This window comes from Prenolepis imparis, unplaced genomic scaffold (assembly GCF_030444845.1).
Source record: "Prenolepis imparis isolate NDT839.2.m4 unplaced genomic scaffold, iyPreImpa1.0 SCAF_12, whole genome shotgun sequence".
Taxonomy (NCBI): Eukaryota; Metazoa; Arthropoda; class Insecta; order Hymenoptera; family Formicidae; genus Prenolepis; species Prenolepis imparis.
In genome coordinates this window covers 13266814-13283144 of record NW_028141170.1, presented here as the reverse complement: position 1 = coordinate 13283144, position 16331 = coordinate 13266814, and the positions used below count along the sequence as shown (strand labels likewise).

Here is a 16331-nt window from a genome sequence, read left to right as displayed (position 1 = left end):
GAACATTGCACGTAGTACCCGACGCTAAATACCTCGTGATGTTGATCGTATGACACGTGTTCCGGTATCTTCCTCAGTACACATTCCAAGTCGGCGTATACTACAAACGGAAGCCGCTCCTTTCTGTTGTAGTTGTTGAAGCTGAGCCACTTATCCTTATCGCTTGGTAATCTGATGGCGCAGTCGTTCATCTCTCCGCAGTCTACCATGTGTGATTGCAACTTGTCCTCCGATCCGAAATAGTGCAAGCATCTATGAAAGAAAAAATTAAAATTTTATTTATGATTATTTTAATATATAATTTTATTGCAATAAATATACGTACCGATCGCAGATATATTTTTGACCATTGTGTTCGCTCAGTTGCTGACAAGCCGGGATAGATTTTTGATATACGTGAAATGCCCAACGTTGTCGTCCTCCTCCACATAGAGCAAATTCACATGTTTTTCTCTTTTCCGATCGGCGAGTCGTATCGGAACAATTGATAGTTCCTTCTTCCTCTCGATGCAGTAGACGTTGATTGAGATATCGTTTATATGTTCAAACTTTTTTATTTGGTTCAGCGTCATCGGAAACTCAATGTTTTGTAAATTTAGCACTGTCGTATAGTGCGGATATGAAGATTCCCGTTCCATATGTCTTTCAGCGGGGTACAGAGCGGCCACCACTGACTACGCGAAACACGCATTGTCTCTGGATTGCACATTAATTACCGCTCTCTTCGTCATAATTTCTCGCGGTAATTTAATATGGCATCCCGCGCGCATTGAATTATACTTGTTTATATTTATAGTCAAGTTAATTATTTGTGATAACGCCCAACCACTATCGCGTTCTTGAAACTCTTCTAGCGATGCTAGCGTGGGCTCGATAACGCGGCGCTCGCACCACTCGTGTAAATCGGACGTGCGAAAGAGTTCATAGTTTCTTGTATTGACACTTTTGTTGGCGCGTTACCGGACACAAACTCGCCATTAAACACGGTGTTCACTTTTACATTAATGTGTTTTTGCATCACTTTCTGCACGTGTTCGATCACAATGTCTTTGGCATCTTCGAGAAATTGACGAGGTTCGATGTAATTATTGTTTATTACCGCACCGGTTAAGATGCGACTCTCGAACGCCGTATCAATCTCTCGCCACACTAGTCTTTCCACGTTATTGTCGCCGCTGTATTCACCACCACTGGATATAAATTGTTTCTGCAATCGAATTTTTGCACCCTCGAGTCGCGCGATTCTAGCAACCAAAGATTGTCTCTTTCCAATCGAGAGTCGCGGACGCTTGTTACGGCTGTTTTCTTCGAGCAATTTGATAAATTCCTCGCAGCGCAGCACCCATGCAAAATATTCACCCAAGGTGGTGACTTGGCGGGACCGCTCCAACAGGTCGCGTTCGTTCTGCTCGATGTTTCCCATTATTTCTTTTATTCACTATTATACCACTACCACTTCTAATACAAGAAAGTAACCACTAAACTTTTTTCACCGCTGCATCTATGCGCTTTCAAATCGTACTATGGTTTGACGCGCTCTCATCCTCCTTATATATATATTTCACCTAATTCTATCTCCTTTTCTAACATTTGGCGTATCTCAAAAGATAGTTTCCTGAGATATTGGTTTTATGGATAGAGGAGTAAGGACACAAGCTGCCGAACGTTGGCGCTGATACGTTGCATTCTTCCTTAAAAAATATTAAGAAAAATGTTTCGCTCTCGTTTTTAGGGGAGATTTTCCGCGAGGGTACAAAGCTGCCGAACGTCAACGCTTTTACATTTGCACCTATAAATAACGTTTGACATGTTCGTCGCAGCGTCGGCCCTAAAATCTTCATTCCTTTCCATAATATCCTAATGATTTTATGGACATTTAATGGACATTTTGTCCATAAATGAAAAAAAAAACATAGTTTTATGGATCTAGAATGCTCCGGTTACAAGCAGCCGGACATCGGCGCTTCCGTAATAAAATTATACTAACGAGGGTACAAAATTGTCAATCATCGGCGCTTGTTCTATACCTTTTTTTGGGAAAATGTCTAAGAACCCTCATAAAAAAGTCGTAAAGATACCATCTACAAATATTGCACTCAGAAAACTCCCCCCCCTTCTTTGTCGAAACATCCCCTCCACCCGCGTGACGTCAGCCCCCGCGCCACCGAGATACCCCCGCCCCGCGTGACGTCATACCTCTCGCCACGGAGAACCCCCCGCGCCCCGCACTCCCCTCAGAGGACCCGGGTTAGAACTCTCCTAGTATATCTACTCTCTCCCAAAAATTGCAGTACAATGCAATTGTCCCCTGAAATAAATATACAAAATATACAATCAGATGATATTGATTTAGATAATATAGAAGATAATATAGAAGATTCTAATTTATTATATAATAATAGAGACGAACCAAAAGACACTTTACAGGACCAATTACATATGTGGGCTACTAAATATAATATCACTCAAAAATCTTTCACAGCCTTATTCCCAGCACAAACACAGAATATAAATGCTATATAACGTCAGAGTAATACGCAATGTAACAAATGTTATATTATATATACAATAATGTAATATAATTTTTTTGATAGTCACAATATAACTGTGTTTTATAATTGTTACATTGCTTAGTAATTTTCTAGAGTTATCTTAAAATAACTGCTATATACCATAAATATTACATGTTATGTAAAGAGCGTTATATTGGTATTATATTTATATTTTAAAACATTTTATATACATGTAATACATTACTATGTTATAAATATTATATAACATTGTTATATATTTGACAATTTATATATTGTGACGTGACAGTTTTCATTTGGTGAAATTGTCCGTCACAAGGGTCGCGAGACCCGACCGGGGGGGTGATTTTGGGACCTCTGCTCTCTCTAAAATAAGAAAGAGAGAGAGCGATTCGAGCGCGGAATCGGACGCGATTCCGCCGCTGCGCGTTTCGATTGCGTGCTGCCGTAGCTGTTGCGATTGCTGCGGCAGCTATTAGCGAAATTAGCGAAGGTCGAGGGAGAAGCGACGACATCTCATCCGGAGGAAAAGCGGCAAAGGGAAGAAACAGGACGAGGGGAGGCCACGCCTTATGGAACACGCTAGGTGAGATCGCTATTAAAATATCATGACCTTAAATACTTTTCGGGACAGTAGATGCCGCGTAAAATTGATATCCATCTCCTCTTCCCTAGGGATTGAGAGCTGAGGAAAAGGGGAAGGCCACTCCGCGCGAGAAGTGCGCAGGAGCCCCGCCACGGAGTTACGGCAAGGGACCCGATGGCATGCCCGGCGCCCGGACCCGGATGCGATCCACGATCGATTGAGGACTCGCGGCGGACGACATCCGGTGTCCGAGGCGGCCGGAATCGGGCCCCCCGTAAGCTGCCGCAAGATTTTCCCGCCCGTATCCTACGGGAATGGAGGAACGACCTCGGAAAGAAAAAGAGCGCGGAAGCGAAGAGCCGCCGCAACGACCGCGGGGATCCTCCGGGCCGCCTCACGGCCCTGATTAAGGGAGCGCCCCGAGCGGCCTAGTTCGGCGATACGGCGCCAGCGTGTCTCCGGCGAGACTTCCGCTCGTCACTGTCGGGCAAGACGCGCGAGTGAGCAGAGGTCCTGTCGACGATAAGATTACGCGCAAATCGAGATCGAAGCGAGAGTGACGTCGCAGAGGACGAAAGCTGGTGAGACGTCGTCGCCATCCCCGACCCATTCAGAAGGTAGATTGTTCGAGCGAGTCGCACCGGGGAAATAGAGCCTATTCGAAGTAGTTGCCGAAATAGTTGCCGAAATGGCGGCTGACGCCACGTCATAGATTCTCGGGATACCTTTTGTGACGGCCACCGGAGTGACGACTCGCTCGAACCCCCTTATTCCGCGAAAATCTCTCTCCTTTCGGCTAACCCACAGTCCGAGCTCTGAGATTGGAAAAATTTGTCCGATTCATATGGTATATCGCGATTACATGTTTCTCGTTAGCTGTCGTGTATAATTCGTAAGACCGGTGAGCTCGTAAATTCGTATTTAGCGCGGGTACTTTATTACTTGTTTCATCATATAATGATAAACAAGTAACAAAGTACCCGCGCTAAATACGAATTTACGAGCTCACCGGTCTTACGAATTATACACGACAGCTAACGAGAAACATGTAATCACGATATACCATATGAATGGTATATTCCTATTATTATAATTAATTTTATTATTATTACCTATTATTATTACCTATTATTATTATAATTCCTATTATTATAATATTTCGTTAAGAAGGGCGGTATACGAAAAGGACCTGACCCTCCGTTCGGTTGTAATCAGCGCGAGCGAGAAGTCCCGGATTCGACACTCGCGCGGATAGCAACGACGGAGCGGATCACGTGCGCGGCGCGTGTACGTTGATATCCCGGCGTGCGACCGTCCGTTTTATAGTGTCGAATTTCGGGCGGCGCGAGCGGCTTACGCATATTTCTAATACGACGATATCCGTATGTGAATATTCCAATGTGGCTCGAATAATAGTACTCTGTCAAATTATATTCAACGGTCTCCTATGTCGACCGAATGTCTGTTTGTCTTTATACCATATATTGAATTTATATTGTTCTGGTTTTTATTCGTACTTATGTCTTTAATACGCTTTCTTATTTATTACTTTCTTTTGCTTACGTAAATATACTCATGAAAACCCATCAAAGCCGCCCCGTTATTCTCCTTCCTTCGCTGTCGCAAAGCGAACCCTTGCTGTCGGCCGAGCTGCCGCGCCCTTGATCGTCGCGATCTCTTGGCGGGTATTGGATCGAGCGTGCCGGATTCGAGACGGACGCGGCTACCGCGTCGCGGAGTCCCGATGAGTAGCGGTACGGTTCCCCGTGCCTGGCGCCCATTCCGGTTATATAGAGTTTAATAATTTAACCCGCACGCTCGAGGGCCCGAACGCTCCGAGAGATCGTGTCGAAGGAATTTCCGCGAAAATAACGATAATAATAATTAAAAGTTATCGGTTATAATATATATATATATATATATATATATATATATGTTATATATTTTAACATTTCTTAAATAATGTAGATTTTATATACAATTTTAAATCACGCGGGATAACCTGCCATCAGCAAATATGTACCGGAAACGGATTATTATAGACGGAAATGCTATACGGAATTTTCCAGATTATTCTCATGTGATTTCGTCACAGATTGGCTGGGTTTGAGGAGCGCGCTTTTAGCGCTGTGAGCGTGCTCTATCCTTGTTCACATTTCAGTAAGTAACAGAGATAGAATGACGCTGTCAGCGCTAATAGCGTATCCCCGAACGCATCTATTAAAATTGTGGTTTCGTCAAGAAAGGGACATGCTTCGGTAAGTACATTTTTAATCTAAGATATAATCTTCTTTTTAAACTATAAATATTAAAATATTATGTAGAATATTTAATGAAATATATAAAATGAAAATTATTGTTGCATATATTTTTGGCATTTTATTATTTTTTCTATATTGGCACAGTATATTTAACCCAAAGAAGTTGGGTTATGTCTGTATAAAAACCGCATTGCAATTATAAAAGTTAATTTATAATAAAATAAATTGTTATGCTTTGTCTCTTATACAATATAATGCAATAATAATTTTTGTATAATATATTATAATGTCCAGTATTTATTTTTACAGTCTATATATATATATATATATATATATATATATATATAAAAGAAGACGAAGCATGTCCTTTCATGGAATTTTATGGAAGGCCTGATGGTTGTTATATTTATTGATTTATTGTTTTATGACGTTCTAATGTTTCACGATGTTCCTTTCAATAATGCGAAGAGATAAACAAATGAAGAACACGTCTCAGCGACACAGAACGTGAAAGGTGCCTAATATACATTTATTGTAAGTTATATTATTGTGTATTTCAACTGTATTTTAATCTTTTTGTATGATACAATTTATTTTGATAAGGTTATACATATAAGTTCCCGCACTGATTGAGAAGACAAGGCCTTACGAAGCCACTTTTAATGCATTATACTTTTTCCTGCTTACCAAGCAGTTTCATATTATTCTCAGCGATTAAGATCTATCAAAGTCATTTTTGAAGAGAAGGCCTTTTGAAGTTACTTAATGCGTTACATTATTTCCTGCTTCCCAAAGAATTTCATATTCTCAGCGATTCCACTTGCATTGGTAAGCGATATATATTTATAAATTGCATTAACACACTCAAAAATGAAATTTATTCTTGAATATATCCTTTGACATATACATTTATGCGTAAAAATGTTTTATTTAGTAATAATATTTGTAAAATTTTTATCTGTTTGTGTGTTACAGTTTGTTTTGAGTTTGTACATAATAAGTTGTCGCTATTGAAGATAATAAGGACTGTCAAAGTCAATTTTGAAGACAAGGCCTTTCGAAGTCACTTTTGTTGCATTACACTTTTTCCTGCTTCCCAAGAAGTTTCATATTCTCAGCGATTTTACTTGCATTGGTAAGCGATATATTTATTAAATTGCATTTACACATGCATATTATGAATTTTTGATATAATTTAATTTTTTGCAATTCATATTTTTTTTAGTTTGATTACGTTTTATTTTTTAAATTTGTTTGCATATATGTATATATGTATATATTTTTCAGCACTTTTGTTTGTGCAATCCATTTTAATCATGCCAAAAATTATCGGTATTTAACTAAAAGGCGAAGAAATCAGTTAATTAGTCATGAATTAGATCACATTACAGACTCTCATTCAATTAACTGCTTCAAACGTAGTTCCTAATGCAAACGAAGAAGCGGTATTTCCTTTCGAAAATTCTAATGATACATTTCATAAAAGTGACACATTATCTTGTAGTTTAAATAACTGATGAATTATCAGAAACATCGCAGTTTGATGAAAATAGCAATGAAGAACATAGCGTAATTTCACAAGATATTTCATTATTGACAAATAATTCTGATTGTAATAACCATATGAGTCTCTGGAAAGATTTGCAAACGTTAATTATCGAACATAATATTCCGCACAATATTGCTAATAAACTGCTTCATATTCTAAAAAAAAAACGGTCATATCGAATTACCTAACGATGTTAGAATTTTACTTCGAACACCACGAAACACGTCTTTACATCATATAAAATCTGTGGCGGGCGGTCATTATGCGCACTTTGGTCTTTTGCCTTCTCTCGAGCAATCTATAAAAATATATTCTAAATTTATAACGAAAAACGAAATAAATTTAAATGCAAATATAGATGGCTTACCAATTTCTAAAAGTTCAGGAAGCCAATTCTGGCCGATTATGGCATCTATTGAAAAAATAGATATCTACACATTGCCTTTTATAATTGGTGTATATCACGGTACATCAAAACCTAATGATGCTAATAATTTTCTGACTGATTTTGTCAATGATTTCATTTTCATTTCAAAAAATGGTATAACTGTTTCTAATATAAAATATACCGTTTCTATTAACGCTAGTATGTGATACCCCAGCTAAATGTTTTATAACGTATACTAAAGGTCGTACTGGGTATTTTTCATGCTCCAAATGTACACAAGAAGGTGATTTTGCACATAATAGAGTGATTTTTCCAGAGACTCATAACACTTTACGCACAAACGATATGTTCAAAAATCGATGTCAAATAGAATATCACACGGGTAATTCTATATTGGAAAATCTTACTATTGGCATGGTTTCGCAAATTCCGCTAGACTACATGCATCTCGTTTGTTTAGGTGTCGTAAAACGGTTATTACAATTATGGCGTAGGGGAAATAAAAACATTAGATTATCAACAGAAAATATAAATTCTGTTTCGTCTCATTTAATCGCAATGAAATCTTATATTCCGTCAGAATTTGCAAGAAAGCCTAGAGCTTTACATGACGTAGATAGATGGAAAGCGACGGAATTTCGCCAATTTTTATTGTACACGGGAATTGTAACAATGAAATCTGTGTTATCTGTCACTTGTTACAACCATTTTCTTTCTCTTAGTGTTGCTATAAGGATTTTAACTGATTCTCAATTATGTGTAAAATTCAATGCTTATGCGGATTCATTGCTATTATGGTTTGTTTCTAATTTTGGAAAAATTTATGGTGACGAATATATTTCGCACAATGTTAACAATCTTATTCACCTTGCCTGTGATGTGCGAACTTTTGGTTGCTTAGATAATTTTAGTTGTTTTAAATTTGAAAACCATTGCAGAAAATTAAAAAAAAGTTACATAATTCTGGAAAACCCTTACAGGAATTATGTAATCGTGTATTGGAAGAATTACAACTTCCAGTTCGACCCTATCACATGGTGCAATATCCCATTGCTATTTACAAAAATAATAACACAATTTCTCATGTGCAATTTCAAAATTTTAGAATTACAATAAACAAAACAGATGACTGTGCTATTCTTGATGACAAATTTGTAGTTTTTATTTTGGATATATTTGAAGATAATCGCATTTTAGTTATTCGCGCAAAATGTTTTTCAAATCCCACATCTTTTTTTACTGTGCCATGCGATTCGGAAAAACTTGGAATATTGGTCATATCAAATGCAACAACTTATAATACAATAACAATTCCAATAACACGAATAACAAAAAAATGTTTAAAAATAAAACATCCTGATGAAATTGATTCATATATAATAATACCGCTTCAACACACCAATAATTAGGAACAATACATTAGTATTATATATGTCGATTCTTTCAATAATTTTAAGAATTGTTTTTCAATATTACAATCTATTACTTCTTTTTTTACAATTTTTACTTCTGCCTTAAGTTATGAATACTGAATCTTAATCCGTTGCCTTTGTATTGAAGAATGGCAAATATTTATAAGGTGGGTTTAATATTTGAAATCAATTAGTATATAAATTTTTTATAAAAGAATATATCATATTTTTTAAGTTTTATTTTGTTTAATATTATTATGCAATTGTTTATGAGCAAGAAGAGCGAAAATTATTGTATATAATTATATAATATACACAATTATAATTCATATTTATATAATATTTATAAAATTGTCTGCATGTTAAATTTGACTATTATTCATTTCAACAGATGCTGTTTTATTTTATGCTTATTAATTTTCAAGTTTTATTTATGAGAATGTTCAATTAAAATATTCTTTTTATTTCAGTTTCAGAATGAATGACAATATTGAAAGTACAAGGAAGTACGCTGTTGTAAAATTTAAATTGGATTCTTCATATTCTGAAATACCAGTAACTTGGTTGATGGAAAGAACTGCCAATGGACAATGGTGTTTGTGGCCACCTCGAACAGCAAATTGCGCAATACTGATAAATAACTATGCGACTCCTAATTATGACACTTGGGTTCGATATGAAATCGATTTCATCAAATATTGTTGTAAGTATACTTATGTACGTGTTAATATTTGTCTGAAAATAATGGAATACATGTACACAAAATTTTAAGAATTTTTCTTCTTTAGCATCTCTGGAATCAGCTCGAAAAAACGCTGCAGATTCCAATTATCAGACGACAGATGAGGAACGATTGGGAAGAGGGAAAAGGCAACATGTGCCATGCACCCGATATAGCAGTGAGGAAGAGGAATGTGAAAGTTCCCAATCTCGAAAACATAACAAGATAAGAAGTATATGTACCATAAAAACGTATATTAATTTTTATCCTAATTAATTGGTTTTAATTTCAATGTTATAATTTTAACATGAAATTTATTGCAACTTTCCAGGAAAACAGTGTGATGCCAGTATAGTTTCTGTGCCACCATCTTGCCCAAACAACTTTACGATGCATAATTCTAACAATAATTCTAACAATTCTAACGTACGAAAACAAACATATGATGAAAGTGCACAGAATGCAACTTCAAGTCCAGAACATGGTATGTAAAAATAATTGGAATAATAATAATTGTAATAATAATAATATAATATTCAATAATAATAAAGTTTCAGAAGAAGAAGAAAATAATTTTTCAATGGACGAAAATATAGACATTCGGAATGTGCCGGTAATATTTGAAGGTATGTAGTTCAAAAATTATAAAAATACAATAGAAACAGTAAACAAATTTAGATTATAATATGGAACAAATAAAAAAAGAGTAACTTTTGTTTTATGTTTCAGAATATAATGTAAATGATGCAGCCTCAACCTCAACTCAGAATAAGGAAGATTTAAATATAAAACGTAAATATTCTTTTTATTTGGATTTTATTAACACATCTTTTAATTTAACTTATTTTAACTCTTATTGTTTGTTACAGAAAATAAAAAAATGTTACGCATGATGGCTGCAATCCATATCACATTGAGAGATATAAATCAACGTTTAAATAGAATGGAAACTTCCCTTAAAAATCGTGCAATCAATGTGGTTGAAAATAATGATGCTTTTATTGCACAATTTTTACCACTTACCAACAATCAATACTATAAAAGAATTCGATAATTTATTAAAAACTACGGATGAGGCAGTGACACAATTTGTAAGTTTTATATTATATTTTACTTTTATGAACTTGATAATCGCATTTTATTAATATTTATATAATTATAATGCATGTAACATATATTTTTTGTTTTATAGAAAGAATTACTATCGAAAATCGGAGGAAATATTTCAAGAGATAGTATCTATCGAACTTTGAAAAATATATTAGTAGATATACTATGCCGGTTCTAACTCAGGTCCTCTGAGGGGGGTGCGGGGCGCGGGGGGTTCTCCGGGGCGAGGGATATGACGTCACGCGGGGCGGGGGTATCTCGGTGGCGCGGGGGCTGACGTCACGCTGGTGGAGGGGGGATGTTTCGACAAAGGAAGGGGAGTTTTCTGAGTGCAATATTTGTAGATGGTATCTTTACGACTTTTTTATGAGGGTTCTTAGACATTTTCCCCAAAAAGGTATAGAACAAGCGCCGATGATTGACAATTTTGTACCCTCGTTAATATAATTTTATTATGGAAGCGCCGATGTCCGGCTGCTCGAACTTGTCAACGGAGCGTTCTAGAGTCCATTAAAACTATGTTTTTCATTTTATGGACATTTTATCATTAGGAAAGGAATGAAGATTTTAGGGCCGACGCTGCGACGAACATGTCAAACGTTATTTATAGGGGTGCAAATGTAAAAGCGTTGACGTTCGGCAGCTTTGTATCCTCGCGGAAAATCTCCCATAAAAACGAGAGCGAAACATTTTTCTTAATATTTTTTAAGGAAGAATTGCGATAATTTTGAGAGGAATGGGGGTTGAAACTTATGGAGAGAGTCTGTCTCCGCGTCAAAAAGTCTTTAGCATTCGTATAGCACAGATCAGAGTAAAAGAAATAGATGAAGATATTATTATGATTGAGGATAGTGATAATGATATAGAAATTATAGATGCGGAAGATAGTGATGTTGATGTAGATATTATAGATATTGCAGAAGATAGTGATAGAGAAGAAAATGACATAGTGAGTGAATCAACAGACTCCGATTATAGTAGCGAGCACGGCGGGAACTTGGATATAATTGAACAATTATTGGGGGTGCCTGTAATCAGCAACATAAATGTTGTAATGAGGGTGTGCGCTATATATTCATATTATATATCTGAAGATTATATTAAATTATGCACTGCTTGTGTAGTACGAAATGTGGAACTATTTGTAAACATTTGTGCCATACGCGTGCATTGTACCACTTCTTATGAAGTGATTATAGAAGAGTGGTGCAGCGATTGTCACGCTCCGCTGCATCTGATATTCACGCGGAACATGTGTCCACTTTGTAATCATTGTAAGTATCCGTTTTATATTTATAATAAATTAAAAAATTTGAAAAAAAACAAAAGTAAAATTCACTGTTTCAATTTTCAGTATAAGACGCAGCCTCCACTCTACTACCTCACCAGTCATCGCTGCAGTCACTGTAACCACCTCCATCGCCCGACCACCTCACAGCTGCCGTTGCCGCTAGCATTTTTTTTTAAATTTTATATTTTATATTTTATATTAATTTTTATTCATATATTTTCATTTCTATTTTATATTTTCTTTTATCCATTCAATTTCATACTTAAATCTTTGATATTGAGAGCCGATAAAAATATTCTTAATTTTCTTTTATATTAATTTATATTTACATTTTATTGTATTCTTTTATAATCTTTTATATTATATCTATTTTTAAATTTTACATGCTTTTATATTTTTAATCACACACACACACACACACACATTTTATGAATAAAAATTATTATTAATAGAAAAAAAATTCTCTCTTGCGAACACCTCACGCTCTCCTTCGCTATCTCTGTCTCTCGCGTGCGCCTCTCGCTATCTCTGTCTCTCGCGTTCGCCTCTCTCTCTCTCTCCTCGCGCTCTCCTTCGCTGCATCATCTCTCGCGTGCGCCTCTCTCTCTCTCTCCTCGCGCTCTCCTTCGCGTCATCTCTCTCTCTCTCCTCGCTGCGCCTCACGCTCTCCTAAGCGCTACCTCTCTCGCAGGCCCTAACTTCGCGCTATCTCTCTTTCATATACCTCGCCGCAACATCTCTCTCCTTCACGTTCACCTCACACCCTCTTTTTCTCTCGCGTTCACCTCGCGCTCTCTCTTTCTCTCCTAAGCGCTACCTCTCTCGCAGTCCCTAGCCTCTCGGTCCCTAGCCTCGCGATCCCTAGCCTCTCGGTCCCTAGCCTCTCGGTCCCTAGCCTCTCGGTCCCTAGCCTCGCGATCCCTAGCCTCTCAGTCTCTAGCGTCACGTTCCCCCTTCCCCGCATGACGTCATCCCTCGCAAGGACCTTACAACGAGCTACATATGAGAGCTGGGACTGCTTACGGGTGGGAGAAAGATGGAGAATGGAAATGCATGCAAAGAAATTACATCATAATTTAGACTTAAAAACTCTTTATTCTTCTTTTAAATATTTTTTTTCTTACATATTATGGACTAAAAACTAAAGCTGCCAGCTCGCAATCGATGAGCTGATGCTTGTTGAAGGCGTCGCTCGCGCGTATTACATTTGATACTTCTTTAGGATTCGTTATATTGGACGCGATATTTGAAAATTGCTTAAACTTGATATCGACTGTATTGGTAATTTTAACCAATCGGTCAAAAGTTACATCAATGCATGGATCGAGATCGAACATACGGTGTAACGTCGATTCGATCATCATCATGCATACATTTGAAGATTCAAGACTTATTAACTTGGCGTCGTTAATCGTACGAACTCGCACTGTTAACGGTCCAACGCTTATAAAACTGTAGGCATCTTTAGAATCGTTTCGAAGCAGATTCTGAATATTGTGACGTTGCTCGTAGAGTCCTTTCCACGCTTCGAGAGATAGTATCAGTTCCTTTCCTCGATGATCTCCTATGGCGATTTCCACGTAACTCGGTGGATCCACTTTGATACCAATTTCGAGGAATTTAAATTCCGTAGCTGTCAATGCATATCGTCTACCTAGTATACGAACCGCATGAGGCTCCAACGAAATGCTGTAAAAATGAAATTAGTTTGAAAAATAATACAATTTGTAAAAATATAAAGACATAAAAACAGAAAAATAGAAAAAGTTAAACTTACTTGTCGCATTTGTTCTCAAACGATGGAGTTTCATTACAATTCGGTATGTAATTATTCGCATATCTGCCGGAGCCGCTGCTTCTTTCAGCGTAGTACATATTTCCAGATTTTAAAAGTGAAACCACCAGCACGAACGGTTAACGCTACACTGATCGTATAAAGAAATTAATCGAGTGTTGTACATGACGCTTATTTTTAAAAGTAGTGGGGTAAATGTGGTGGGAGATTCTAGAATACTATTGGCGCTATGAAATTTAGGAGAAGGGGAAACGGCGCTCGGATAAAAAGAATTCTTAGAAACGATTCGTGAGGAAAGGATTGGGGAAGGGGAATAAGAGATAAAACACATTAATGTTTAAATATTTTATTTTTCCAAATCTTGCAATTCTTTCTGGCGTTGCGACCACCAGTTAAATATTTTGAATACATTTTGTAATGCGCAATTCTTAACATGTTTTCCACATCGCATAGTGTTTTTAACATCTAGATTATTTAGAGACTCGATATCGTCATAATCAGCATCCAAGGTCTCAATAATGAAACCGTTTCCCGCTTCATCCAATATATCGGCTAACCATTCTCGCTTTTCAAGTCCTTTTACATATACGAGAATGGATTCTTCTTCTTCTTCATGTGGTCCACCAACGATAGCTGTTGTAATCAAACGCTGAGCCATGCTGTATGGAACGTTTCCATCTATCCATTGTAATCCATGATGATTTCGAGTCAACCATGAGGCTTGGTGTCTCTCAGATTTTATGAGCACACCCCATGGTACAGGACATGCGAAAAAATAATGTGACAAAATAAATCCTCTTCTCAGGATTGCCGCTTCCTTTATAATGAATTGTTTATTGAGGATAAACCCCTGTAGATCCACAAATGTTGGTACGGACATGACGAAATCTCTCTCTTCGATGTATCAGTTAAAAAGAAGAATGACAACTATCTCATAACACTTTGATTTATATTCTGCTATGCTTCCCCCTCTCTCTAAATTGTTGGTGTGTTTAGGTGATTTTGCGCACAACGTTGGTCAACGGGTTGTACTGGATCACGCGATCATGTATGATGAGACAGTACGCAGTGGTATTCATCGGCACATTCTCCTTACACTCGAATTCCAATCACACATCCACGGTTGCGCTCTTGACCGATTCGTTTTGTCGAGAACAATCGATGATCACGAACGGACCGTTACGTAGAAACATTGAGACGGTGAGACTCGGCTCGAGATACTCGTATCCATAATAGTTCTTGCAGAAACGCGCATACGTATCGTACAGAATCGAACATCTGTTTTTATCGAAATCCAGATTCATATCATCGTACGGATAACATTCCGAGTTCAGATAGAGTTTCACATTGGTCATCTTGCAATCGTCGAATCGACTCATATCCTCAGACATGATGTTTTTCCGACCTGTCTGCAGAGCGAAGATAACATACCGTGGCTTCTCCAGCTGAGTCGCTGTCTTAATGGCCCATGAATGCTTGGTTGTACGCTGCAATAGCGGATACTCATACAGATCCCACGAGCGAAAACCCATGCTGAGGTAATGTCCGCTTTCCAGAGCGCGCAGCATCGACAGCTTCTTAATCTTGCTCAACAACACATGCGGCATTCGCCATTGTATCTTGAATATGTTGATCACAGGCTCCAGCGTCGAATCTCCAATCAGACAATTGTTGTCGTTGCGCGATCGTATTAAGATTAACTCATGACGAGCGTTCATCACCACTCGTCTGTAATCCTCGCAAAATCCCAATAACATGTAGAGCGGTACACAAAAATTGAAGTTTCCATTCGCAGTAGTCGGATCAGTCCAGCCGGCGTTTCTCATAATCACGCTTCTATCGGATGATATCGTTACATAGTTTTTGAGCAAACTTGTTATTCCCACGTTTCTATTGCGATCAATCTCCACGCCATCGAGTTCGTATCGAATCTCATCGAACATGAATGCGACACAATTATTTCCCAGTATCACAGCAGATCCTTCGGCTGGTTTATTTATCTTTAGTTCTCCCTCGATGTATAGGAAACTTTCATACGGCAACGTATACAGATCCTGTTGTTGTATGGGTATTCTTATCTCATCACTGTGTCCGAATGTTGTGTTAGCGAACGGGTTGTACGTGTGAGTCTCGATCTTGACGATGCGATCGTCGAAGATTGGCTCGTCTCCAATGTTGAGGATGTCGGTCATTGTTCAGATGTTTCGCACCGCGAATCCCAAAGATTGTAAAAACGCAACGTTTGATGCGTTCAGTTTCTTTTTCTTACTGCAACCGGATGATTGGATATTAGTGAATGTCGACGTTGTTGTTGTTGTCGCTGGCTCCGTAAAGATTGTGTTATCTCTCGTATCTTTCGATCCGTTCAACACGAGCATCTCATACGCCGCACACGTACGTTATCGCTGTCGTCGTCGTACGTGCAATCTAATGGTGATCTCTTCTCCTCGAAAATCGAGCAATCGTCTGTCCTGGTCGATAACACGTAACGTTAAATCCGTAATGCTCCGCACGATGATCGGCAGGTAAATGATGTGCGCCGGTGTTTCCGATATCTTATATCCTGGTGGTACCCTCGGTGAAAATTCATGTATCGTATGAACGAGTTTGCCGTTGCTGTACGCGCCCGCGGTCACATTACATTCTACGCGGATAATGTTCACGTTGATAATATTAATCGGCATATC

The 16331-nt window shown here is 37.8% G+C and overlaps 1 pseudogene; it reads left to right on the top strand.

The window, feature by feature from the left end:
• Positions 1 to 6462: 6462 nt before the first annotated feature.
• On the top strand, positions 6463 to 10736 carry LOC145943350 (uncharacterized; annotated as a pseudogene).
• Positions 10737 to 16331: the final 5595 nt, after the last annotated feature.